The 15,535-nt window shown below is 47.1% G+C and overlaps 1 protein-coding gene across 1 annotated transcript in view; it reads left to right on the top strand.

Moving 5' to 3' along the window:
• The first annotated feature begins 5,312 nt into the window (after positions 1-5,312).
• The window catches only part of cdh6 (cadherin 6), a 29,262-nt gene continuing 19,039 nt past the window's right edge, over positions 5,313-15,535 (top strand). Inside the window, exon 1 of the mRNA XM_037279361.1 lies at positions 5,313-5,513. The gene's annotated coding sequence lies outside the window, so the exon portion shown is untranslated. The remainder of the gene's footprint in view (positions 5,514-15,535) is intronic.

Here is a 15,535-nt window from a genome sequence, read left to right as displayed (position 1 = left end):
ATTGATGATATGAGAACGGGACAAGCCCCCCAGCATGCCCCCCGTGTGTCGGTGTTGCTTTTTCTCTAGCGTCCTCACGTTGACAAGGTTCCTTGCGGGACGGCCCTTTAATGGAGCATCGCACTTAAAAGATGGCGGCGTCTGGTGCCGGCATTCCTTAGGTCGGCCTGAAGTTAATTACCTGCGATTGAACAGTTACTTTCCGGCTCTCTGGGGATGCACATGGGAGAGAGAAGCCACGCGTATCCAGGTCAGTGCCGCAGGAAAACAAATAACCTGTTTGGACTTTTTCCTCATTTAAACCCGCGTGTGTTTGTGCGTGTGTGAGTCATGCATACGGGCAGAGGACTTCCAGCAGGGAAGTCACCGGAAAGACACACGACCTTAGCGTATACGCGCACCGCTCGCAAACATGCATCATATAAAGAATTTCATCTCAGAATTATTGTCAGGTTGCATTATTTCACTTTGAATCATGTTTGCTGCTCCCGCATATAATTTCAATCCAGCACACAACTTTTGCCGTTGTCAAAGCGGGTTGTGGTGGACGGCAAAGGTGAAGCTATGAAATTTAATCAGCAAACGTTGCCCGGGTAACATATAAGGCCAGAAACACAAAGGTTTTCAAATAATTCTGGGGGCGAAGATCCTGCTGTCAAATAATACCATTAGTTTGAGCTCCATCGCATTTTCATAAAATGCTTGTAATGTTGTGAACATTGTGATTTATCTTGTCTCTGAGTTTATGATAGCATGCTGTCAAAAAGAGCAAAACGGTCATCAAATGTAATCATTCTTTAAGTGAGCGGCATAAAAGCCGAGCTGAGTCATCACAAGTTATGCCGTTGCCATGGAGACACGGTCACATCCTTTTCAGCCTATACGCCGTCTTGGAGTCGCACGTCGAGCAAACGAGGGCAAGCGGAAGGAATTTGGAGCGCCAAAGGATGAGGGATTAAAAATAATAATAATAAAATAAAGACTGGCCTGGAGCCAGGGAGAATTTATATGGCCGGAGGGGCGATGATGGGGCGGGGATGATGGGAGGATAAAAGAGGGGAGCGGCGCCGGTGGGGGGGTTGGTGATATTTATCCCCGAGCATCCGGCGAGTGTGCAACGAAGCTTGCCTTGCGCACTGTCACGACGCCGCGCGGCTTTTAATAGGAACACGGCTTAAGCGGCCCTTACATCTCTCCTTTCACTTCCACTTGTCACTCACTAATCCCTCTGTCAAGTGTAATGCTGCCGGATTAGCGCTGCAACCTCGGATCCTCAAATTATCATTACAACCCCACTCCCAATGAAAAAACACTGAATATTGCTGCTAATAGGAAGAGAATTATGTAAAACCAAAAGAAAGAAAAAAAGGCCAAGCCCCCAGACTCCCCTCAACATTTGGCGGAATTCATCATGTCACTTGATCAAGTACAAGTGGTAGCCGCGCAGATAAGCATGTCGCTAAATTGATGTCCAACCGGATGAGAACAAACGACAAGCGCTTGAATGTACCACATCGTAGAGGGATTTGTTCGCAGCGTCCAGTCGGCGTCCATCTGCACCGCTAATCCCCAACCGCTATCTCGAACCCGACTCCGCGGACTCCTAACGAAGGTCATCACGCCGTCTAAAAACCTTTTCGGACTCACCAACTTCAAATTGGTGGTTATAGCCACGATTAGGGGTTCAAACAAGTTTGAGGTTCAAGTCTGGTTTAGGGTTGGAGTTTGAAAACAGGGATGGCTGTGTCAGGATATACTTTCAAAACTGGGTTTTGGTTCTCAAATCACTTTCAAGCCAATTAGGGCTTGAAACCTGTTCAAGGCTCATTTAGTGAAGTCACAATGAGGGAGAAGTTTCCCAAGAAGAAATGTCGCAGACTAAAGACTTTTTTTATTTTAATGAGGTCTCATTAGGTGCGTGATGAATGTGACTCAATTTATGACGCGCTTAATTGGAAGACTTAGAAGCGGACGGGAAATAATCAATAGGAGCTCCTTCCAGCCGCGGCCGGCCGAGCGGCGCTCTTAACAGTCTGCTTAGAGATCGATGCGCCGACGCCGATCAATGTAAACATCCCCAAAATAAGCAAATCACCTGCGTCATTTCCATCACGTCTCTCGTGAATAGTCTGTGTTTTCCCGCTTCAACAGCTGATGATCACAAGTATCCCTTGCAGGTTTGACCTCGATATGCCGAAAATGCAGGAAGCAGAAAGAAAAAAAAAGCTTTTGTCCTCCGGACGCCTCCGGGGTCTGCAAAGACACGAGATAAACCAGACCAAAAAGGCCAATGATATTTTTCTACGAGCTGCGTGATGATGGATGGAGCAGATAAGAGCTGAAGCCAGTTAACCATTTTTTCTTCTTTCTTTTGCATTAGGAACGCAGCTTTTGACCTTGACATCACGTCTGCGAGAATGCTTTTGTCCAGTCTAGCAAATATCTGCTTCAGTCTCTAAAGACGTCAGCCAGAACCGACTGAAAGCAGATGGCCATTTTGCTTCCTTGATCATCATGTCAAACCAGATTCAATCTGGATTTGTTTCAATTTGTCCAACGACCCTACCAAAGGAAAAGATCGAGCCACTCTCATCTCATCGAAGGGAATCAACTCAAAACTTTTAATCCAGATTGGATCCAAATTTTTGGCCCTGCTGTCGGAAAGGCCGTATTGGATGACGATAGTTTTGGCAGATGTTGAATGAAAGTCTGGAATCTTGAAGTCAGACCAGACAGGATATCCATCAAATTTGAAAAGATCCCCAGTTTAAAATTTGCATTTCTTGAGCCAGGAGACGTTAGCATTGAGAGCAAGTACCTTTGACTTAATTATTGATGAAGTCATGTTCATCCAGCCCAAGCCAAAGGTGCTCAGCGTGCACATGCCGTCCACGGGGAGAGAAAGTAAAAAGCCAGCCGGGCGCCGGAGATGAGCACTTCCCGTCAAGACAAGCGGGCGACACGGTGACCCTCCCGTGAGGCGGCGCTGGAAGAAAGAAGAAAGGAGAGGAAAAGAATGTAAGTGTGTGCATCTGGAAGGCATCATAAATCACACCGCTCGCGGCAGGCGGCACAATTGTGCCGCGAGGGCGCGCCGAGGCCGCCGCCATCCCAACCTCTTCCTGAGCAAAAAAGTGGAACACCAAAATAAGACAACACCCTCCCAAGATTCCCAAAGCCGATTCCACCAAGCCTAAATGTCACGCAGACAAAATGCGTCGTCAAATTGACACCTTGGAAAATTTAAAAAAAGTATATGCATTATAAATCTGATTCTAATTAGCCTTCTGGCTTTATTTAACTTTTTTAAACCGTATTTTGTTAAAAGAAAAGAACATTTTGATAAATGAAAGTGTTTTACAGTGACCCTGGTGAAGACGCTTATTTGTCCTTCAGGGAAAAAGACGAAAAAAGTTAAAGGAATTTAATTTTCGTGGTCTATTTTTTGGGGGATTGTGGGTGACCCATGAGCGCCGTTGCTAAGAAACAAACACAACAGGGAAGGTTAAAACACGGCCTGCCTGCGCCATCAATAGAGGAAAGATGGCGGGCGGCAGGGTGACCCTGAAAAAGATGATTTGTGTTTGCTTGATTTCATCCGGGACAATTTGTTTATTGTTTTTCACCGATCTGGATCAGCCCCGAAATTCGGCCTCGAACGGACTGAGGTTGTCTATTTATGATCAAATGTTTTGATTTTGGTGTGAACGTAGAAGGTAACGTCCCCGAGCGACTCTGGCAAACAATCAATTGAGTTGTTTTTGTTTTCACGCATCTCTAAATCTTGACTTCATTATGGCACGCATTACACAACTTAATGACTTTGCTTTCTTGCGATAATAGCGTTCCTTATCTTGTCATCGAGAAATAACACTTTCCAAAAGAATCACACCTTCGCCGTCTGATCCTCTCCGCCGATAAGCACACATGTAATTACATTTTAGAATTTCATTAAAAAAAAAATTGTCGTAGCTTGTTTTGATCCCATTGCATTAATTAAGCTTAAGACTTGTTAGAACGTCGACACGGCTTTGGCGGGCGTGGCTTACTGAGTTGATCAACACTAAAATGTTTGACTTTCCCCTTGTCAAAGATCGCAGCTCCATGTTTGCATAACAAGAAAATATCCGAGCACACAAGAGCAAGGTTGCAAATTATTGGAAACGTCACGAGAGGCCCCAACCTCATTTCCATTCCAACTTGTTCGGCTCGTAAACATTTTATTTGTAGTCCACTAAGAGAGCGCTTAAGAGTTTGTTCCATGTATATGTCCTCACACACACAAACGCGCACACACACACACACATACACATGCAGAAGAGATTAGAGGGCAGTAATCTGGCGGAGGCAATGTGCGCCGGATGAAGCAATGATGAGCTGCATTAGTTTGATTACTCTCCATCCCCGCAGTTTACATGTTGGGCCTCTAATCTGATTTCTGGCCGGCACGCCCGCGCCTCCTCACCCCATCATCGGCCTCCCAAAATGAAAGCAGCTCGACTGTAAACATCACTAAAGACACAAACAAAGTCATCGACCCCCGCCCCCCTCCCCAAACATCAGCACGATTGAGCAAAGCAGCGAAATTGGTCAAATCAAAAGAGTCAGGCTACGTAGCCCTGAGGAACGCCATACATCAATTCCATTTCATCAAGCTGCAGAAGGTTTCTGGGTTAGTCCATACTTTTGATGGACAGCACATATTGTACAGACTTATCATTAATTAAGATGTTTACATACTTCAAATGTCAATTCTGAGTGCAAAGTAAAAATGCAAAATTACTCTTTTAGCGGTTTCACATTTTACGGAAGAAAATGTCGCCAAAATGTTTCCTGAGCATTTTTGTGCGTAGTCCAGAACGGTGACATGTTCATTTATTTATGTTGAATAAATTGCAAATGTTTTGCATGGAATAGAAATTAGAAAAAAATGCTAGACAGAAAGCAGAAATAAATTAAAATGTAAGAAATAGCGGTGTGGGTTGTATGTTTGACGTTTTGAGTGGATGGTAGGAAATTGCCTGATTAAAAATAATGTCACAATAATTATGTACTTTTTTCAAACATAAATAATAAACAAACTTTGTAAATTCCAGATCGTACACCACAAATGAAATGATTTTTCTTCGCAAAAATTGTGACTTCATCAAAAGTGTTTGGAGCTCAAACGGATTGAAACTTTAAACACAGGCGTTTAACTTAAACGCCGTTATTTTTCTCCCCCCGTCCTCCACCAAGCGCCCCCACCCTCCCTCCCTCCCTCCCCCTCAGTCACCCCCCTCTCCCACCGCCCGCTGCCGGGGACTCGACAGCCAATGGGCGGCTGGCGTCCCCTCAGCCTCCGTGTCAAGCAGCCAGCGAGGACGCAGTTGCTGCGGACGCGCGGCGACGTACGCTGGCTGCTCTCAATCGGATACTCCTCTCTCGCTGCATCTTGCAGCCTCCCCTCCATCCCGGCCGCCGCCGCCGCTTTTCCGCGGAGACCAAGCCGCCGCTCCCGTCGTGCCCTGCAGGTGAGGAGAGGCTGACGTTTCGGCTTTGTTTGTGCGCTGGCTGATTCTTCTGGGTTTCGCATCATCGGGTTTGTGCAACAAACGACTTCTTTATGCGTTCATGTTTATTCACCCCAAAAAAAAAGCTTTTCCCAGTTTGATTTAAACTTTTTACCTCCCCATCCCGGAATTCATTCCAGAGTAGCGGCGCAGATCCTCGGTGACACGCGACTTTGTGCGCTTTTATCGCGGGGGGTTAAACTTCATATCGCACGCGCAGGCAGGGGCGCATCTAACGACCCCCTCCCCCCTCCCACCCCGCTGCTCGGGTACGTGCAGGTACGATGCTTCAGTGCATGAATGGGGCGGTTACTGGCGAGATGCTAGGGCCTTTTTTGTTGCTTTGTTTGTTTTATTGTTTGTTTATTTATTGCCGTCCAGTTTGGATTTGCAAATTAGGCAAAATTAGAAGAGAATAAAATGTACACATTAGTACTGAAAAGTGATGTTTCGATTTGGGTGTCTTTTGGAAGATTTAGTTAACCGGCATGCAAACTTGTCACTTTTAGCTCTCAGCTGAGCTGTGATTATGAAGATGCATTTTAGGATTTAGATTTAGACGGCATTGGGATTTAGCACTCACTTTTTCCACACACACACTAATGAGGAGTGGAGAGGGCAGGACACATGCTGGACTATACTCAGCTCCTTTCCTCCTCCTCCTCCTGGTGTGAACAAGTTGCCTGTTGTGGACCTGGCGATGGCGAGCATCCCGTTGAGAGGGGAAGAAATGTGCGCGGGCGAGTGAGCGGGGCAGGCTCACGGTGCAGGTTGCGCCGGTTTGATGCCTGCACATGAAAGCGGGCACAGTGGAATCGGAGGCTGATCAAAGACGAGCGGGGAACACGGCAGGTGCTGAATATTTAAAGGGGCTGCAAATAGCACGAGCTCATATGTTGGGTCCAGAGTGTGTGTGTGTGGGTGCGGGAGATGTGTGTAAGTGAGAAGAACTGCTGTGACAAGCAGGGACAGGAAAGAAAAAAAAACAACTAAGCGCAATCAGGGGGCATTTGCATCTTTTCGAGCAGCGTTGAGATCCTAAGACCTCACTTTTTGATCTGTCAAGTCACCAACTCAGCAGATTAGGTTTTCCAAAGAAAAGGTTTCCATCTGGCCCGTGCCCCCGTGGGGCCGTGACGTCACGCGATGGTGGCTGACCGCTGATCCAGACTTGATGATGTTACGTGCGCTCCAGATGGGCCACGTCGCTGGCGATGATGGCCGATGTTCATTCCGCCACTGCAGCTCATAATGGCAAAACTCCTAGCAGACGCAACCCCACCCCCCCTCCTCCCCTCACACTTTCCGGTGACTGTAATGGATGTATACTGGCGACATTTGGAAACGCAAATAGCCCCTTCAGGCAGCGAGCTTGTTTTGTCTGTTTGTTCGACTAAATCGGTCCACGTTGGAAACTAAATGAGAAAGACTCAATCTTGGCATCGTAACCGTCACGCTCAATTTGCTCGGTATTAAGACTATTTCAGGGTGTGGCCTTTCGAGAGACACGTGTAATTTCTAGACATAGTTCAAGTCTGACAGAGATTAGACAAAAGGTCAAAGCAAAAGTCACATGCAGCGCCACCATGTGAGTGAGTAAGTAACTTCAAGCTTACCTGCCTTGTGGAAGTTCAAAATTGTGTTGTTTATTTTTGAAATTGTGTTAGATTAGAAGCTTTTGACTGATTGCGGAGGAAAAGAGTAGCACAGCCCAGATTCCACGTTAGGCTGACGAATGAAGTGTCAATTGTGTAAGCTTGGCATTAAAAAGAAAAAAAACGTCAGCATCGTATGAGCGATTGCTGAGACAAGAGGAAAACATCTGGGCCGGGTTTGTGTGAGAAATGTCAAGCTTGTCTGCCTCATCAAGGTTGAATGTTGCAGCTAAAACAAAACAGTATGACCATAGCACACCGGCGCTAACTTTCCGGTTCAAGAGGAATCGGGAAATGTGAAAAATATTTTTTTCAAGCCATCTTCACTTGTGGGGTGTCAAAATTGTTGAACCAAAAAAAAAAATCGTGATTATATTTTGGAGAGAAAATGTGCGGTCTGAAAATTGTGCAACTTAGCGGACACTTGGCTAAAATCTTTCTCATTCTTTTCATTCAACACGGGCACACTTGTCTTTTTGTGCGGCCGCCATCTTTGTTTGCTCTTAACTTGTCATCATGTGACCACAAGAGAACATTTGCAAGCCGCAGAAAGGCTCCCGGCCCCCGATTCTGGAAAACGTCTGTTTTCCGTTAGGCCCGCCGTCTGCGCTGCTCGGATGACTTTGTCTTTACGACTTTGCGTTTGCCGCGACGACTGACAACGACGCGGTGACTTTTCCACGGGTCTCCGCTGAGAGGATTTTGAGGCTGGATGTGGGCCAGAATGGCAGCTCAGTGGCAAGTCCTCCTAAATCCCAATGACCCCCCCAAAAATGCCTCGTTTGTCTCACCGTGTGGCATAAAGATAAACTTGCATTCACACCTCGCTGAACAATGCCTCATTAGCTCTCCTGCTTTGTGCAGCACTTCCACTCAAGTCCTAAATCTACTTCCAAACAGGCTGCATAGTGATTGTGTGTGCGTGTGTGTATGTGTGTGCTCTTAGTGGCTAAAGCTGGCAGACTAGAGCAGATGTTGTCAATTCAAAGTGAAAGCGTTCCACTTGAGGAAAATGTCTGCAAAGGCCACGTCTGGAACAGAAGGCAATCAGCTTCGATAATGGAGTGCTTTACTCCGTACGCTATGTTGCTATCCACTGACTGGAGTTAGAACGTTTAAGATTGAGTTTGAACATATAAAGTGCAGTTTTTGATATAGAAACTACTTGATAAAAAAGCTAGATTGATTGATTTAGAACGTTTAAGATTAAGTTTGAACATATAAAGTGCATTTTTTGATATAGAAACTACTTGATAAAAAAGGTCCTCCAGGATTGAATGTGGGTTTGAAATAAGAATGGAGTGGATTTTCTTTAACTTGAAAACCTTTATTTATTGACTCATATTTTTTTGAGAGATTATCGCAAATCCATATATTTTCGAGTATAAGGTAAATCATAATCTTACAACAAAAAACATTTTAAATTATTTTTTTAACAATTCTTTCCTTAAGGGGTGGGTATTTTTTCGAGGATAAGCATTTTTATTTTATTTTTTTACAAAATAAAAATCTCATTTTTAAAATCGGAATTTTGTAGTAATAATGACATTTGTAAAAAAAAAAAATTAAAAAATCGAGTTGTCGCCCTTGTTGAGTGACAGCCGCGGGTCCAACGAGTTGAACAGTTGGTCCAGATCTGGCCCGGCGCCCCCTGTTGAGGAACCCGCGAGTTTACAAACACACAAGTGAGGATGAGCAAAAAGTCCATCTTTACACAGTCGCTTGGCGCTCCAGAATGAAATCACTTTGGATTTGTTCTTTTGGGTGGGAGGCGACAAAGTGCTGCCAATGTTGAAGAAGCGGCTGCCAATCGCCACCGCTCCCCCCCCCTCCCCCCACCCCGCCTTCGACACACACAGAAGCGCAGGACGAGCGCCACGGCGTTTCTAATTAGGAGCGTTCGCCTTCCAACTTGCAGCCGGGCTGTTGGTCCTCTCAGGTGCAAAGAGGCGGCAGCAAACGCCCGCCAGCATCTCCTCCAACTGATGACTCAAGTGTTTGTCTATTTTTAACACTCAGTATTCTTGTAGTCTTAATCAACACGTTTATCGTGGCCAATTAATTATTTTTGATGCTTGTTTGTTTTGAAACGCATCAAAATGCTTCATTTACTCTGGTTGTACTCGCGCAACTCCTTCTCACGCAATGGACTCATCCATCTTCTCCCTACTTGATTCAGCAAAAAGGCTTGTAGAAGAAAAACAATTTTTTTTTAGGGGGGGTGAAGTGGCATTATTTTTTGTAAAGCAAAAGAGATAAGATAAAAGTGTTTGTTTTTTACATTAAAGACTTAAAGAGATTAGGTTATATTTTCACGTTGGTATTTTTTAAAGACATTTTCTTTTCCAACTCGAGTCACTTCCCTCAAGGATACCGAGCGTCCGTCCGTCCATCTGTCCGTCTGTCTTCCGTTTGAGGTGAAATCGATTTTTTGACCCAGCGACGGCACGCGGGGGGAGTTTGGGATTGGATTTGGAATGAAATCCCTCGATCCAGCACGCGTGTGTGTGTGTGCGTGAAGCTGCACGGTAATAATCTAATAGTGGGAATCACGGATCCAGATCGCTATCAAAATCTAATCAAGTCTCGCATGGCTGCGGGCGCGTCTGCGGCTCCTGTTTGCATGCGGCCGCTTCCTGCTGAGCGGCGGAGGTCACCGCTGCCACCGCGCGTAAATCAACTCGCTAAATTACTTGCCCAAATTGGAACATTTTGCTTCTGTAACGAACAGTTTACATGACGGAAATAGACCGGTTATATTTTTCCTTAGCCTTGAAAACTATTCTTTTTTTCAAAGTCATTTCAGTGTCAGCCATATTCAGGCCTGTCTTTACCTACCATATGAAAATATATGTACACATGTATATTGACATTTATGATCCAAGCAACATTAGTCAGCCATTAAAAGGATTCAAGCAAGGCAAGTTAGCGTTTTAAATGTTGCTCTTAAATTCATACTTCAAACCAGAGTTATGGTTTAATAAATGATTTGTGCTATGGCAGCGCAAATCCGTCCTTAAACTCTCTTCTTGCTGTCCTTGCAGTGTGTGTGTTTGTTGGGACCACAGCAGACCCCCCGCCCCCTCCGGCACAAAGCCCCGCGAGCTTAAGCGGCCCTGCAGTGAGCCTCTAACGGCTGTCTGGGGCCCGGCCGCTCAACGTGACAGCCGCTTAATAAGCGAGTGCGCGGCGGGCACAAGGGCACGGTCGGGCGGGAGGTGCCGGCCGACATGGAGGTTTGGACCAGGGAGGGGGCGAGCGTGGGCTCATATTGACCGAGGGATGACAGCGGGCTAATAGGGGATCCACTATGAGCACAGCTGCGCTACAGAGCGGAACAAGAGTCATGTGACCAGGGGAGCAAGTCATTAGAGATGCACCACTGCAACAGCTCTCCATCAAAACATTTCTGCAAACTTATATCTCACCTCACCACTAAACCCGGTGGACCATCCGGAGATTTGAACGCAGGCCCGTGAAGCGCTGTCGAACTCCAAAAGAGAACACATGGTTTACATTTTGGCCTGACAGAGGGGAAAGAAAAAATCCTTGACAGATGATGAATCAGCAATCATGTGCGTGTGAAAGCATAATGACAACACAATGTTTACCTCCAAATGCTCCTCAAATTTCAGCAGCAGTAGCCGCCCGTTGAGGCTGCACTGACCTTGCCACTGCCCTGCAGGGGAACGTATCCATCCGTCTGTCCATCCATCTTCCACACTACAAATTTAACATGGTGGACAAAATGCAGATGCATCAAAAATCGATTAGTCGGGTCTGTGTCACGATCTGCCGCTTGCTGCCATTTTGTGTGTGAAAGCAATCTAGTGGCTCAAACCAAACCTTTCCAAAACGTTGCCCGTACGTTTCTGCAGCCGCCCGTTGAGGCTGCATATTCGTCGAGCTGCGATGAGCTAACTTTGAATCCCGTGGCCTCAAAATTGACGAATCAATGATCGATTAGTCATGCCTGCCTGGTTTGCAGTCATGATGCTTCTTGCGCACCAGGCTGAAGGTCGTCCCTTCAGCTGCCACAGAGTCGTTGCGCACGTGCGTGTGCGCGTGTGCTTCGCTTGTGCTCTCCAGCAGCCTGCAGGAGGAATGATGGGCGTTATTGCAGATGACAGCAACACTGCGGCTTTTAAAAATAAAGAGAAAAAAAAGTCTCTTTGCTGCTTGGATTGAGGCTTGTGTGGGGGGGGCGGGGGATTGGCTGTCTTGGTGCGCACATTTCTTCCCCCCGGGCCTGTCACCCCTCCTCCTGTGGATAATGGTCTCCTGTCTATTTGCTGAATGATATCTGGATTCCATTGTGTGCACAAAAAGCCTTTTTGACTTTCTTCTTATCATTTTTTTTCTGTAAATGAACAGGCGGCACATCAGCAAAGCTGCTATTTTTCCGACGATCCCCCCCTCGAGTGAAACAGGCAAAGCAGGCGTCATTGTGGGCTCCCTCGCCACCATTAGCGCGCTCCTCAGACAAGCCGGGAAAGAAATAAAATGGAAGGCGCTCCAAACAAACTACCTGTCGAACGGGAGCGAGCCGACGTGTGCCGGAAGGACGCCGTCGCTAAGAATAGCACGCTAGTGTACAAGCCCATGCTGGCGGGGGCGGCAAAAGCCGTCCACTTTGAGGAAAGGTCATCCCGTGACGGGCCGCATTGACGGCAATACGTGACAAATGGACGTTTGGGGTCTCGCGGGCCTCCAATTATGCTTGGGCAGCGCAAGGGGGTGAAATGGTGCAGAGGTAATGAAGCTCCACTCGACATACGGAAGCTCCAAAGGCTCACAACTCTCTTCTCATCTGAGAAGGCTTCATCAAGTCATGTGACTGGACGGGTCGAACGTCTTAGAAAATAAACAGAGCAGTCCGGTTGCTATCGATTTCAATGCCCCAAGAAAGACGCAACACGGAAGACTCTATCGATAATGCCGTGAAGGATGTGGAGGACGTTCCCGTCATTTAGCCTCCCTGAGTGGCCTTCTTTCTTGTTTTTGTGAAGCTTCCAGTTTCCCGAGAAAACTAGGGCAGGGTGGGGCTGCGGACAGTACGGGGGGGCTCCGATGGTTGCGTGGAGCAGCGACTCAACCACAGAGCAGATCGAATCTGAAAAACAAAGAACAACTCAACGGATATGCCAGGAAGGCCCGGGAAGTGGGGCAGGTCTGGCCAGCGGAGCCTTGGCGCCGCTACGAAGCCCCCCTCGAGTGTCAGGAGCTTGGAGCCAATTTGATCTAATCAAGGCGATGAAGGCAAACTCGGGTTCTTGTTTGCCAGAGGATAATCCCACTGTGTGCTCGGGCAACAACGCCGCCGCCGTTGGACTTTCTTTGAAATGGAAAAATTGCATTAAACATTCCATTTGTATTAATTAGAATTAGAATCTCATTAGCATCACTGCTCTGAGGGTTATAAGTACATATATATTTATATATATTTTATTAATGTGGTAAAACAGTGCTGTCGTTCTCAATCCTGATCTGCTTTGGGCTGTAAAACTGTTGCTACATCTCCAAATGGCAAATTCATAAAACCAATCTCCCCACTCGGACAAATCCAATTGATTCAGCATTCAAGGCCTGTGAATGGGCGGCTCCCCGCCCACCAATTAGAATGTTACAGGCGGCCATGATGTCACCCCATGACACGCGACGTCCAGACGGGACGCTCCTACGAGGCTTCGCTCACTCTAACGCTAATTTGATTTACCAAAGCTTTAATTCAATCTGCTGGTCTGGGAGCCTCTAAGTGGCTTTTAAGAGAGTCTGAGCGGGCTGAGATGGCGGAGAGAGCGAGATTAGGTGACACAGCAGAGGTCAAAGGGTACGCTAACAGCGGCAGGTGGTGCTTGACAAAAAAAAAAAAAAAAAAAAAGTGCTGCTAATAGCCAAGATGCTAAGGTCAAGTGGTGCACAGAAGGGATTCCCAAATTGTTTTCTCCCAACAAAATAAAAAAAGGTTTCATGTTATTTACTCTAACCTCAAGTGACGTCCACCATATTGGTGTCAACAACACATGCGTGCGGCTGGGGGTGCGAGCTACTTCCTCCTCGCCACCAACCATGCTGCCTTAGAGGCTTTGGGGGATTGTTTGTTCCAACAGGGGGGGGGGGGAGGATAGCAAACACGCCGCTGCTTTTACTTCTGGTAGCACGAGCAGGACAAGCGACTTAATTTACCCGGCGAACTTGTCCGAGATGAATTGCCGCAACCTCGTAAATCGGCAGATGAGCGCGAGGGCGCTGCTTCAACCCGGCTCGTCTGACGCAAGCCGTGTTGACGGAAAAGCTGACATCTGCTCAGCCATCTTGCATCATTGATGAGCACGTTCTTCACAACGTTCTCGCTGTATCGCGTTTGGGCCGTGTACACTTTTATTTGTGTGGGTGGCTGAGCTTGCGTCTCGCCCATTGTGCAAGTCCGGAGAACTTTTTGAACCGTGCAACCAATCGGAAGCCGAGAGCTCGCCTCTACGGGGAGCTTGCCAGCCAACGCAAGAAAAACAAGAAGACTTTCTGGATCAAACAATGCGACCCCATCTTGGATATTGTTCCTGGGATATTTTTTTTTCACATTAGCATCAAACAAGCACGAGGGTAGGTTTAAGGTTAGTCTTAGGGGTGGGGTTAATTTAAAGTCGAATCTTCCAGATGTCTTCTAGTTTGTAGTTTTTGATTGTTTTCTCTAAACTTTGCCGGGTTGCGGCTGGGAAGTGCCACGCTAACATCTTCCGAAGCTGATTTTCTTTTGAATCCAACACAAGAGCTCCACTTTGGTCTCCTTCTGCCCCGACATTACTTTCTAGCCAACTCCTTGCCTTTCTTTCTTTCTCCTCGAAACTGGAAGCTTGGCACTTGACAAGGACGCTTCCCTAAAACAACGAAAGACGTTTCACATGACCAGAGCGAGTCAGTGCTGCAAAATAAACAGGTTTTTGAATTGAAGGTCTTCTTCGGTCTTTGGCGGAGTCTTCTTCTTGTCTGGCTGTGGGGTCGTGAGGAGGGGTACACTAATGAAAGGGGAGCGAATGAGTGTTTGATTGGCGTCGAGGGGGAAGCAAAGGCGAGTGGGGCCTCTTCATAAGTGCGCCTTTGTTTTGTTTTTTTCTCACAGAGGTTCCCAACAAAAAGCCGCCCTTTTTCTTCCCCTCAATGGCAGCTTTGGGAATGCAGATGCAAATGTGTCACGTTGCAAAGAGGAAGCGGGACCATAGCGCGGCCCAACGACCTTTCCCTCCCCTCCTTCGCCCTCCCTCCTGCAGGAACAGGAACGTCATCAGAATTCCGTAAGGGGAGCGCTCATCAAATCAAGAGCACTGCAATGCTTTTAAATGTCTGGCTGGGAATCATGTTTAAAACGTCCAGTCCTCGCTGTAAATCGATTGCTCGCCCGCCTCACCCCCCCCTACTCCCTCGCTCTGCAATAAACGTGGTCACCTTTGCTGTAAAGAAGGCGAGCGTACGTCTTTTAACGCCGCCAGAGGAAGCAAAGGAAACACGCGCTGACCTCAAACGTGAGCGAATGACGGCCCCAAGGCAGTCAAATTCCAATCTATCATTTTTCCAGTTGCTGAGCAAGATTAGCAGCTCAAAGTGAGCCGGTGACATTGCTCGGAGAGCGGGACGCATTAATGCACTATTGATTGTTTATCTCGAATAACAGCGCGGAGGAAGCCGGGCGGGGGCGGGGCGTGTGGGCGGTAGCCTTGCGATAGATAATTCCGTCTTTTGACTGCCGATTGTCAATCGGGTCCAAAAGGAACACGAGCTATCTCGCAACATTCCAGGTGTGAAATGGGAAATAGAAACCGGGCCGCCATGTGCCGGCCACGCGATAAGGACAAATAATTCAATCTTTCATTTGGCCCGGAACGAGAACTTCCTGCGAGCGCGCCCGGGTGCTCGCTTGCAGCCTTGCTGAACTTTCACTGGAGGTGGACGACGTTGAAAGGAGCGTTGATGGGTTACAACTCGGTCATCCAAAAGTCGGGTGGTGTACATTTTGCCAGTATATGACACAATAAAATAAAAATACAAAAGAAAATTAAATGAAATCTCTTTTTTGGAGCGTACGTCAATAGATAGTCTGTCTGCAATGAACCGGTATCGGTAACAAAGAGGCCACTGTCATTGCCCGGACTCCACCAGTTCATATTTCACTTCAAATTTGAGGGCAAATTCCGACCCCTCGGACCACGTAAGCATTTTGGTTCCCACAGTCCACTTTGATCTTGTTACCCTCTGACGCCCCGGTTCACGATCCCCCCCACGATAGGGTCACTTCCTGCCTCTCTGAACACTCCCTTGGTTCGTCGCTCCCTC

This window comes from Syngnathus acus, chromosome 20 (genome assembly GCF_901709675.1).
Source record: "Syngnathus acus chromosome 20, fSynAcu1.2, whole genome shotgun sequence".
Taxonomy (NCBI): Eukaryota; Metazoa; Chordata; class Actinopteri; order Syngnathiformes; family Syngnathidae; genus Syngnathus; species Syngnathus acus.
The sequence above is the reverse complement of the archived record's forward strand: the minus strand, read 5'-3'. Positions and strand labels throughout refer to the sequence as shown.